The sequence below is a fragment of the Loxodonta africana genome, chromosome 5 (assembly GCF_030014295.1).
Source record: "Loxodonta africana isolate mLoxAfr1 chromosome 5, mLoxAfr1.hap2, whole genome shotgun sequence".
NCBI classification, from domain to species: domain Eukaryota; kingdom Metazoa; phylum Chordata; class Mammalia; order Proboscidea; family Elephantidae; genus Loxodonta; species Loxodonta africana.
The window spans coordinates 94716086-94729028 of NC_087346.1; positions in this window are offsets into that span (position 1 = coordinate 94716086).

Below are 12943 nucleotides of genomic sequence, written 5' to 3' on the forward strand. Positions count from 1 at the left end.
CCTGACTGACCCTCAATGAAAATAGTAAAACAAGAAGCATCAATTTTTGGAGTATTTAGATTCTCTCCATGCAAATATTAGTTATCTCTGATTACATCCAGAGTTACAAAACACTCTTGTAACTTTTCTTTCCACTTTCTCATCAGTTAAGTTGTGAGAAATTCAGTAAATCTGGAAAGATGGATATTAACTCAAAATATATACCAGACTGTAAGAAATTGATATTACCATTCTCATAAGAAAAGTAGATGCCCGAGGAGACACAGCTGATATGCAGCAGAACAGACATTTGGACTCAGACTTCTTATGTACACTTAACTTTTTTTCTTTTATAAAAATTTCAGACATTATGGAACACACGGAGTAGAGTCTCGAATGTCAGGCTTCGGCTATTAATTAGTAGTAACTGAAACTCACCCAGTGACTCTGAGGAGGGAGGAACTGGAGCTCTCCTCCTGTAAACATCCCAAACCAAATCAAACCCATTGCCCTTGATTTCGACTCATAGCGATCCTATAGGGCATAGTAGAACTGTCTCCCATATGGTTCCTAAGGAGCGGCTGGCGGATTTGAACTGCTGACCTTTCGGTTATCAGCCATAACTCTTAACCACTGTGTCACCAAGACAAACAACCCTGTTGCTGTTTAATTCATTCTGACTCACAGTGACTCACCGGGGCTCCAAAATTACAGCCTAGAACCGTATGGGACAGTTCTACTCTGTCTACGGGGTCTCTATGAGTCGAAGTCAACTAGATGGCACCTAACAACAACGGAAAAAAAAATTCTGGAAAGGAAGGATGCTGGTATTTCAACCTATATCACAAATGTGCGTTGAATGTGAGATGATAGTAGTTATTGCATTTCCTTTTCATCTTAAACAGTACTTGGAAAAGTCAGTTGCCGATTCACTCATAAATAACCACATAAAAGACTGAAACATTGAGAAAAAGTGAGTGCTGAGCAGTTGAGAAACTGGCAAAACTTTCATTAATTTCAGACCAGAAAGGAACATAATTAGAATTCTGAGCCAAACAGGAGGAGGGTTCAGTCTAAGTTGGGACCAACAGCATAAGAATACCTAGAACCTGGATAATGGTTTATAAATACCATTTCTACTAAAAGGGGACAGAATGATAAACGTAAAGTAACGTCACCGAAGTGTATATGTGAAGAATGTTGAAGTGGCACATGCTTTGTTACATACATATTTACCACAAAAAAAAAAAAAAAGGAGGAGACTAAGACTTCTTGGGAAATGAATAAGTCTAAGACTGATGTGGGGAAAGAACAAGATGAACCTGGAATATTTTATGTCCAAAATGACACTAACTACATAAACTGGGATTCAACCAGTCAAATATGGGACAAAGTTAGCATTAAAATAGTTTTCAAAAAGGATTATAGTTTATAGTGCATTGAATAAAATAGGGAAATAAGAATCCATACTGATATAAATTAATAAACAGATACATTGACAGTTTAAAGATGATCAGGATATTTTCAAAGATTCACAAACATCCCCGCAAGGTGAGATTAACTTTACACTTACCTCTGCCATGGAGACACCTCTTTCATCAAGTGATGAAAGTGTGTGTGCCGGGCAAACAGATCTACTGAGTGACATGCTGGGACTCTTCCTGGCTGACTGTGAAATGGAAGCCAATTAAAGGATGCATTGCATCACATTGCTTTGAGTTTTTCCTTGCCTTATATTGTCTTTTTTTTCCCTTACCCTCACTACTCTGGCCTTATTTCTCCTTAGTAAAGGCTCAACATTTTAATCCTTGCTTCAGGCATTAGTATTTGAGGAAACTAAGACTTTTGGTTTAACACTTGCCAATCAAACAGTGTAATCCCTGTATCAACACAATCAAATAGAATGAGCCATACAATCATCAAAATAAGTACAAAAAAAATCATTTAACAAAATTCAATGTATGATAACATCATTGTTTTTCTTGTGTGCCCTCCAGTCATTTCTGACTCATAGCAACCCTATGAGACATGATGAGAACTTCTCTATAGGTTTTCCTAGGCCTGAAATCTTTAAGGGAGAAAACTGGCAGGTCTTTTCTCCCACAGGGAAGCTGGTGGGTTAGAACCAGCCACTTTACAGCCCAACTCTTAAACAGAGCTCTTTAATAAGCCATCAACAACCTAGTAATAGAGGAAACTTGGCTAGTATGACAATAAAAAAAAAAAAAAAATATGTAGAAATTGGTATTGTCTTAGCTAGTACTACTATAACAGAAATACTACAAGTGGGTGGCTTTAACAAACACAAATTTATTTTCTCACAGTTTAGTAGACTAGAAGTCTAAATTCAGGTGTCAGCTCTAGAAGAATCTCTGTCCACTCTAGGAAAATCCTTGCCAGAGCTTCTCCAGCTTTCTTTTTGGCATTCCTTGGCTTCCCCCAAGTTGTGTCTCTCTTCCTTGTTTTTACTTGCTTTTCTCTGTGCTTTATCTGCTCTTATTGTATCTCAAAAGTGATTAGTTTAAGACATACCCTACGCTGGTATAGCCTCATTAACATAACAAAGAAAACTCTGTTTCCAAATAGGATTACATCCACAGGTATTAAAGAAAAAAAAGAAAAACCCATTGCCATCAATAGACTCCAACTCTTAGTGGGTTAGAATTTACAGCTCATATTTTCAGGGGACACAATACGTTTCATAACAATTATCTACAAGTAATCTGTAACAACAACACAGTTAAAGATGAGATAATAAAATATATTTCTCTATGCTGAAAATATAATAAGATTATACAGTATCAGTACTATTATTCAATAATACATTTAATATTCTATTTCCAAAAAATAAATACAATAATTTTAAATAAATTCATCATGTGCATCTCTCATGATTTTTTACATAAAAATTCATAATCTAAAATATGTGAATAGAATTAATAGGCGATACATCTCTATGAGTTGGAATCACCTCTACAACAACTTTTTTTTGGTTTATAGTAAGTCTGCAGATAAAAGTTCAATATACAAAATTCAACTGCATTTCTGTATACCAGGAAGGAAAAAGGAGAAAATAAAATTAAAATGTAATACTATTTGTACGAATTTCAAAAAGTCATTGAATTCCTGTGAATAAATGTAGTTACAAGAAATAAAAATTAATATATAGAAAGCCATAAAACAGTATAGAAAGAAGTTAAAGAAGTCCTTCAAATGTTTAAGACCGTTACACTCATTGATAAAAAGGCCTAGTATTGTGCAAAACTGATCTGTAGACTCAATGGAAGCAAAAACCACGCAGGTTAAGCCAGAGTTGAAAAATTATATTTGCAATGCATATATTCAAGAAACGGTTAGTATTCTGAAAATACATGGAAAACTTCTTAAATCAAAATGAAAAAACAAAACACTACGGAAAAAAAAGAGGAAAGATAAGTACAGGCACATCAAATCAAAGTACATTCAAACGACAAGTTAAAGTATGTTCCAACTTATCAGGTAAATGCTCGTCAATATCATACTTTTGATTTCACACTGTGCTCACCAATGCAGAAAATAGACAAAGGAATTTAAGTGCCGACAAGCCTGTAAAGTAACTGGAACTCTCATGTATTGTTGGTGTGAGAATAAGGCGGTACTAATGCTTTGGAAAGCTGGTAATATCTACAGAAGCTAAAAATATGCAATGCTCTATGACCCAGCAGCTCCACTGCTGGTATATATCCTAGAGAAATGCATAGCAGCATCATTCGTAACAATCTAAACCCTTAAAATAACGCAAATATCCATTCACAACAAAATGGTTAAATAAGCAAGAGGTAGTATATTCACACCACGGCCTATTATACAGCAACGTACAAAAAAAAAAAAAACTACGTATTTATCCACTTGGATGAATCTAGCAAAAGTGATATTAAGTGAAAGGCTAGTCACAAAAGACTATATACATATTTTTTTATTCCATTTTAATAAACTTCAAAACAGAGAACCTTAATCTTTTGTTTGAAAAGTCAGGTAGTGTTTACCTTTCAAGAGGTTACTATAGGGGGACTTCTGGAAAACTGGTAAGTTCTAGCTATATAGGTGGTTCACTTTGTGATAATTCAAGGTTTACACTCAGGATTTGTTTATATTCCTATATGGTGTGTTATAGTGAGATAAAATATTTATTAACATTGCTTCGTATTTTTAGCCTATTTGTAATTTTAATTGAAATATTGCTGTTGTTAGGTGCCTTGGAGTCAGTTTCAACTCATATCAACCCCAAGAACAACAGAATGAAACATGGCCCAGTGCTTAGCCATCCTCACCTTTGTTGCTACATTTGAACTCAATTGTTGCAGCCACAGTATCAATCCATCTCCTTGAGGGTCTTCCTCTTTTCCATTGAGCCTCTATTTATCAAGCATTATGCCCTTCTCCAGGGATAGGTCTCTCCTGATAACATGTCCAAAGAACATGAAACAATGTCTTACCATCCTAGCTTCTAAGGAGCATTCCGGCTGTACTTCTTCCAAGGCAGGTTTGTTTGTTCTTCTGTCAATATTCTTCACCAACACCATAATTCAAAGAAGTAAATTCTTCTTCAGTCTTCCTTACTCATTGCCAAGCTTTCATATGCATGTGATGTTATTGAAAATACCATGGCTTAAGTCAGGAGCACTTCGTCCTCAAGGTGACATCTTTGTTTTTTAACATTTTGAAGAGGTCTTTTGCAGCAGATTTGTTCAGTGCAATAAATACGTCATTTGATTCCTTAACTGCTGCTTTTATGGGCATTGATTGTGGATCCAAGTCAACTAAAATCCTTGACAATGTCAGTATTTTCAACCATATTAAATTAAATATCATGAATAAAATTCGACATTTTCATATTATGTATCAGTTTTATTTTATAAAACAGCTTTGAATATTCCCTGGAATACCATTTTTATACTCTTGAAATTACATATATGGTAGTATGAGCAGATGGTAATTAAACTATGTTCAGATCTAAACACATTAAATAATAACATAACAGAAAATAGTAGGAAAGTGCAGTGGGTAACAATCTGAGTGTCAGTCCAAACCCTCTTTTCTAGGACTGCCTGTTCCATCCACAGGTTTGAATCCTATTATCAGCTTTTCTCTTTCATGATTCTTCTCTCCTGCAATGTGAATAAAAGAAATGGAAATATGACCTGACCCAGGCCTTTTTAATTCTGTCTCTTGGAACCTAGATTGCAAAATAGTAAACCAACCATGAACTTACCTATTAAATGAAGTAGATTTAACCTGATTGGAGTCTATGGGTGATGCAAACGGTTAATGCGCTCAACTGCTAACTGAAACGTTGGAAGTTTGAGTCCACCCAGAGGCACCTCGGAAGAGTGGCTGGTGATCTACTTCTGAAAAAGCAGCCACTGAAAATTCTATGGAGCACAATTCTACTCTCATACACATGGGGTTTTCAAGAGTTGGAATCGAGTCAATGACTGGTGTCTATATAAGCCTGAAAGGCATTAATGAACCAACTTCCACCCCTTTATACAAAGCAATAGAAGATGCTGGTCTGCAGAGAAAGGAGAATGGAATGAGTATGCTGAGAGTAGAAAAATATAAAGTTGGAGAGAGAGTTACTGACTTTTCAGTATAAGATTCCAGTTCTTTGCTAAGGTTGAACGTCACTTCTGTCTTTTATAAGCATTTCCACTATCCTCACAAAAATTCATTTTCCTTTTGCTCCTTTTGTTTTTAGTGAAACAATTTTCTTACATCGTAATTTTATCTTGGATAGTAGATATTTTGTAATTGCATGATATGTGTGCCTTAAAGGTAGTGGAAACAAGGACCATGCAAGCTTTCCAGAGTTGCAGATATTTATAATGGAATAAGATGTGTTTTGAATATCAAGAACTTTTATTTTAGAAATCAGATTATTTTGGTTGACTAATTTTTGCAACAATTTAGAGATAACATATCCAAATCAAAGAAGAGAACTTATAACAGACAGAAATTTCAGGCATATAATTAGAATAAACTAAAAGCAATAGCTATTTTTCATCATTGACCAATAGCCTCTTCTTAATCATGGATTTCCACTTTGGTAGACCATTATATTATGATGAAAGCGTGTAGCAACACTAAATGTTTATACAGAATGCAGGTCCTTTAATCGTCTTCACAAGCCTTTCATTACTGTGTATAATAACACCCCCTGAAAGTGACTTAAAATTTAGTTGCAATTTTTAGTTAACCAGCAAACTTGATGACTGTGTATAATGTTAACTAGGAACATAACACAAAGGTTATAGAATAATATGCATGTCACAAGAGCAAAATTATCACATTAACAATCCTTTCTTAATATATTTGGGTATTTGGGAACTATAAAGCTCCATTTCTCCAGAAATCAAACCAAACCAAAAGAAAAGAAAAAAGCTTTTCTCTTTCGAGAGAAGGAATTAGGGGAGGGATGTGTGTGCGTCCTTGGGGGTGTGTGTGTGTGTGTGTGCATGTATATAAATAAACTTGCTTCAGAGAATATATGGATGAATCATTATTAAAAAAAGGAAAAGCATGCTATACTAAGCACAGTCATTTGTTGAAGCAAACTACCCTTTTTCACTCTAGTTTCCTACATAAAGTGTGACCAACCAAATTATCCAAATTATCTTATTGGATTTCCATTTTAACTATGATGATATAAGCAGCTGGGTAAACAATAAAAATAAATTTCAGTGTTTTAAATCACTTGAATAAATTTGCCTAACATCTAGTGGCCATTAATGGTTTAAGAAGAAATCTTTCCCTTCTCTGTTTGTCATTTAGTGACAGAGCCAATGTTACTTTCATATGCAATAAATGGATGCACTGGGGCCAACTTTAGCATAGTATAAAAAATGCTGAATTTGTGGTTAGAAGACATGGAATTAGACCTTTGCTGTACTGCTAGCTAGCTATGTGACAAATAACAACTTACAGTTTCTCTAAATATTATTTTTTAAATTTAAAACCTGAAGACAGTAGCACCTTTCTTGTAAAACTATTGTAAGAATTAAAAAGAATACAAAACAAGAAGTTAGTACTATAAAAGTGTATATTTGTAGATAAATCTTTTCTTCTCACTGGCAAAGATGTTACTGGAGATTCTAATAACATTTCATCCTTCATTCAATAGTCCACAATATTTATTAAATCTCTTTTCTGATTTAGATGTTGGGAAAACAGTGGGGAAGAAGATCTTGTTCTCTTGCAATCTGCATTCTAGTGGAATAGGTAAATAATGAACCATAACCATGAGATGATTATTTATAATAAATTCTGCAATATAACAGAACAAGACAAGATTATAGACAACAAGTAGGATAAGATAATAAGGGATGACCTTCCTGAGTAAATGATATTAAAAAGAGTAATAAGAAGGATCTAGATAATGTGAAGATTTTGGAAAGAAAAGAGACATGTTGCTTAATTGCAGTAAGATGGAGAGTGGTGAAATGTAATATTGAAAATACATTAGGCATCAGCTAATGTATGATCTTGTAAACTGTGGTAAAGAATCTGATCATTTTGTAAATATAATTAGAGCCATTTGAAGGTTTTAGCAGGAGAGAAGCATAATCAATTGTAAACATGTTGGTCAAGGCCCTACACAATCTGTGCTTAATGTGTGAGTGCATTGGAAGGAGGTAAATAGAAAAGAAGGACCAGTTAGAGGGCATAATCCACGCTACAGGTGAAACATCGTGCCTTCCAGCATTATATGTAGGGTCTGAAATTATCGTGTAATTTCTCCCCAGAAGAGGATAAAAATAATGAATTAAATAAACTCATTCATTTGTTTTATCATGCCTGCATCAAGAAGCATAATATTCTCAGAAAAAATCAGACCCTAATGACCAAGACAGTATAAACAAACTCTGAGCACCACCCCTCACACAGGCATTCTCACTCTTACTCATTTCACAGGAGCAATTTCAAACCTGATCAACAATTTTGAAACATTGACCCCAACTTTTCAGACAAAATAAAAACTATCAAACTGGTGCGTTTCAATAAACTTCCTGATATCAAATACTGCATCATTCCAGTGCAGTAGAAGACCTTTGCTTCCCTTTCTCTGAAACTTATCCTGCCTCCCAAGTCCAACATCCTACCCATTATGGAACATATTACCGTGTATTAACCTCTCTCATTTTTTATTCTTGTCTGTTCAAAAATTATCTATCAACTATATCTTTCATTAACTTTAATGCCTGTTCAGTTTTTCAGTTAGAAGAAAAGTTGCTATTCATTCCCTCATCTACTCCCAAGTACCATCATGTATTTTGTCTCCTTTTCAAAACCAAACTTCCTGAGGGAATTGTCTACATTCACTGTCACAATTTCCTTCCTATGCCATACTTCTCAGTGGGCTTTCAGTGACATCTCTCTTACCTCAAATATCTTACTAAGATTGTGAATTATTTCCAAGTCATTAAACCCAAGAAGTATTTTTCAAACCTTACTTTGTTTAGTGTTTTAACAATTTTTGACATAAATTATCACACCTGCTTTTTTAAAACCTTTCTTTTCTCAGCTTCTATGAAACCACACTTGCCAGATGATTGCTCTCTGATCATACATTCTCCTATTTTGGGCTCATCCTCTTCTATTCAGTCCTAAAATATTACACTTCTTCAAGATTTGTTCCTAAGCAATTTCTCTTCTTTATTATATTTTCTGGAGGAGTTCCTCTTATGTATATGAATCTAATTACCAATTTTGTGTGTATTTTGTGGATTCAAGGGAAATGATTGATATATTTCCTGCTGTCTTGAATGTCTTGGTCTAGAAAAGGATTCAGAGAAGCAAACATGTAGCTACAATAGAGTTTGATAAGCACTAATATTTGGACAACATGCTTGGTAAAGTAGAGGGTCAGCAAAAATGAGTAAACTCCTCCATTAGATGGATGGACACAATAGCTGGAAAGTGGGCTCAAACACATCAACGATTGTGAGGATAGAGCAGGACCAAGCAATGTTTTGTTCTGTTATATATAAGGTCACCATGAGTCAGAGTGGACTCAATGGCAACTAACTGCAATGACAACAATATTTGGTAAGTACAATGCATAGAGGATCATGTAAGAAGTACTATCACAGACTGGGAAGTTAAAGAACCAGAGGAAGTGCAACCTTAGCTGAAATGAGGAGTTAAGATTAGCTTTTTGAAAAAAGTATAGAAAAAGTTCCAAAAAGAGTTAAAAAGAAATGAGTAATACAGAAACGAAATACCTACCCTTCTAGAACATGAAATTTTAGGAGAAAAGTCATGAGTAAATGCAGAAGCCATAGCTTAAAAAACCCTGTAGTGTAACTCATTTATAGGGTGCTTACTTGGTGCCAGGGACTGTTCTTCACATATTATATGTATGGACTCACTTTATCTTTACAACTCTCCTTTACAAATGGGGTAATTAAACTATTCCATTTTACAGAAAAAGAAATGGATGCTCATGGAGGTGAAGTAACTTGCTCAAGATAGTGCAGCTAGTAGGTAGGGGTGCTAGGTTTTAAGTTGAGGCACTCCAGAGCTGCATTTGTAACTACTACCTGTATCACACTATCTCCATGGTAAGAAGGAAATGGGGAGAAATTGATAGGACTGTATTTTTAAAAAGACTGCTCTAGTTGCAGTGTGGAGGATGAAAGAGTAGAAACAAAACAAAACAAAAAAAACCACTACTGATAGTAATTCTGCCCTAGTCACGTCCTAGCTCCAAACTTAATGATGCTAAGAAAGCAAGAAGAGACTTGTATATAACTGGGTAATTATGTGAATCATGAAAATGAATGTCAGAATTATTATTCCCCAAAGTATAACAACAATGGAGCCAGAAGTGGCCACTGTAAGCCCAGATACAGAGTAGGGAATAGCAGATGAAATGAGTGCAAGACACAACAGACTGAAGCAACATTCACACCCGGATTCTTCTGAGAAAGATATCTGCACAGGCATATTAGGAACATCAGTCTGAAGTTATGACACAAAGACATAAAGAGGAAAAGTGAATCTTAGAGTTATTAATAGAGTTGATATCATACCAAAAATAAATAGATAAATAAATATTGGTAGCTAGGTAGCAGTCAAGGGAATATGATCTTGAATCAGAGAGCCAGAATGTAAATCTAGTTCCAACACGGAATGGTCAATAAAGCCAATTTTATTTATTTTTTTTTTTAGGGGGGCAGTCTGGGGAGGATTTAAATTAACAATTTTTCCATTTTTATATTTTAGATAATTTATTCAATGACTTCATTTGTTCTGCAAATTTTTTTATTTAAAAATATAATCAATATTTGTTTATTTTAATTATCTTATTTTCTCATGGCCTTTTTTTTTTTTTAATTTGTATCATCTCAAAAAAGTTCAGATGGTAATAATGGGGAAAAAGCGTTTATGCTGGACAAAAGAAAAGAAGGAGTTTATACCCCTGGAAAAGAGTGTAGTAAGAGTAGAAAGTTATTGAACTTCATGGATGAAATGAAAATTACACTAATTTTCTTTTAAAAAAATAAAGGCTGAAGGTTTGGGATGCTGTACATGGAAGATGCAATCCCTTTACTATTTAGTATGTTAGTGTTGTTGTCATTGTTGTTAGTTGCCCTCGTGTCAGCTCTGACTCATGGTGACCTTATGTATAACAGAACAAAACATTGCCTCATCCCACGCCATCTTCGTGAGGTTCGTATGTTTGCGTCCATTGGTGTGGCTATTGTGCCATCCCATCTTAGTGAGGGTGTCCCTCTTTCTCCTTGACCCTCTACTAAGCATGATTTCCTTTTCTAGAGATTGGTCTTTCCTGATGATGTGTTCAAAGTAGCACCATCCTCAATTCTAAGGAGCATCTTTTTTTGGATTTCTTCTAAGACTAATTCATTCATTCTTCTGGCAGTCCACAGTGTATTCAAAATTCTTTGCCAACAACACAGTTCTAATACATCTATTCTTTTTTCTGTATTTTTTTTTACCGTCCAGCTTTCCCATGCATATGAGATGACTGAAAAAACCATGGCCTGGGTCGGTCACATATTAGTTATCAAAGTCATACCTTTGCTTTTTAAAATATTAAAGAGGTCTTTTGCAGATTTTCACAATGAAATATGTTGTTTTACCTCTTCACTGTTGCATCAAAGGACATTGTTGATTCCAGTAGAATGAAATAATTGACAACTTCAATTTTTTCTGCATTTATCACGATGCTTTTCAGTCTAGTTGTGATCATTTTTGGTTTTTTCATGTTTAAGCATAATCCATTCTCAAGGCTGTAGTCTGAGTTTCATCAGTAAGTGACTCGAGCCCTCTTCAGTTTTGGCAAGCAAGGTTTTGTCATCTGCATATCACAGGTTGTTAATGAATCTTCCTCCAATTCCGATGCCCCATTCTCCTTCATATAGTCTGCCTTCTCAGGTCATTTGTTCAGCATACAGATTGAATAAGCGAGTTGAAAGTACATAACCCTGCCACACACCTTTTCGAATTTTAAACCATGCAGTGCTCCCTTGTTCTGTTCAAACAACGACTTTTCGATCTATGTATAGGTTCTGCGTGAACATGATTGGTTGTTTTCAAATTGTGATTCTGTTTAATTTTATCCGTAATTTGTTATGAGAGTTTAGTATAGAAAGTACAAATTTTAAGTCATCCACAGAACTGTCTGACTATAAAGAATACTTTTTAGCATAGATCATGCTTATATTCAGAAGTTTATCCTCACATATATGGGGATTTTTCATAAGAAAGTATTGATTAAAATTTAGACATTGTAGATGGATTTGTTTCTGATGTTGAAAAGACTGTAATTATATAATAATCTAATTTTTCTAGCCTTAGTTAGGAATTCATATTAATTTTGAACTATTATTTCGGGAAGGCTATCTTGCTTAACATAAACTTCGTCTAAAAAGACTGGATGGTTTCTAAATTCTGAATCAAATGACTGGCTCTGCATTCTCAAATCTGCATCAGTTATTAGAAGCATTCAGACTAGATCACAAGGTGTTACTGTTTCTGGCAATTAGTACTTCCTGGACTGAGTTTAAGAAATCTAAGGACAAATTTTTTTTTCCCAAAATATCACAGCAATAGCCAGTCTGTAAGAATAATTTTAGATAATGAGGGCTCCCTTAAGCTGTATTTTGAAGCTAAGATGTCAAGATGTGTGAGACTTCTCTCTGTTCAATTTTTTGCCCCATGTTCAAGCACAAGGATAAAATACAGAGGCTAAGATAATTGCATTTGGAATTCTACAGACTTGAGTTTGAGTACCAGCTCTGTTACATTCAGCCTTCATGACGTTTTCCCAGTTGCTCAAAATTCTAAGCTTCAGTTTTCTAATCTGTAAAATTAGGACCAAAAATGCATACATTATAGACAAATAAATTGAGTCTTTTAATTGGAATAGTACGGGTAAGGTTCAGAGTAAATAGTTAGTGGATGATGTCTTAGGCTAGGTTCTCAGAAGCAAAATCAGTGAAGCATATATATAAATATATACAGAAAGGTTCACACAGTTGTGGGGCAGGCAAGTCCCAAATCTGTAGGTCAGAGAACAGGCTAAAGACTTCTCTTGGCTCACGTTGTTGCAGGAGCTGCCAGATTCAAAATCTGCAGGTCAGGCAGCAGGCTGAAAGTTTCTCACGTCCCAAGAATTAGAGGTCAGAGAAAGAGAAAAGTGCAGGATAGACAGAGTGAGCTTTGCCAGAACATCCATTTATAAAATAGATGCAGGAATCACCCCCATGGAAACTCCCCTTTCAACTGATTAGGCGCTCCTATCAGATCACAAAATGGAAGATGATTACATGGTGTCTGCCAAACCACTGAGAATCTATAGCCTAGCCAAGTTGGCACATAGCATTATTGTCAGAGATGATAACTATAACTGTATTATTATTATTCATTTTAATAGTTTTTTTTTTTTAATTTATCACTATCG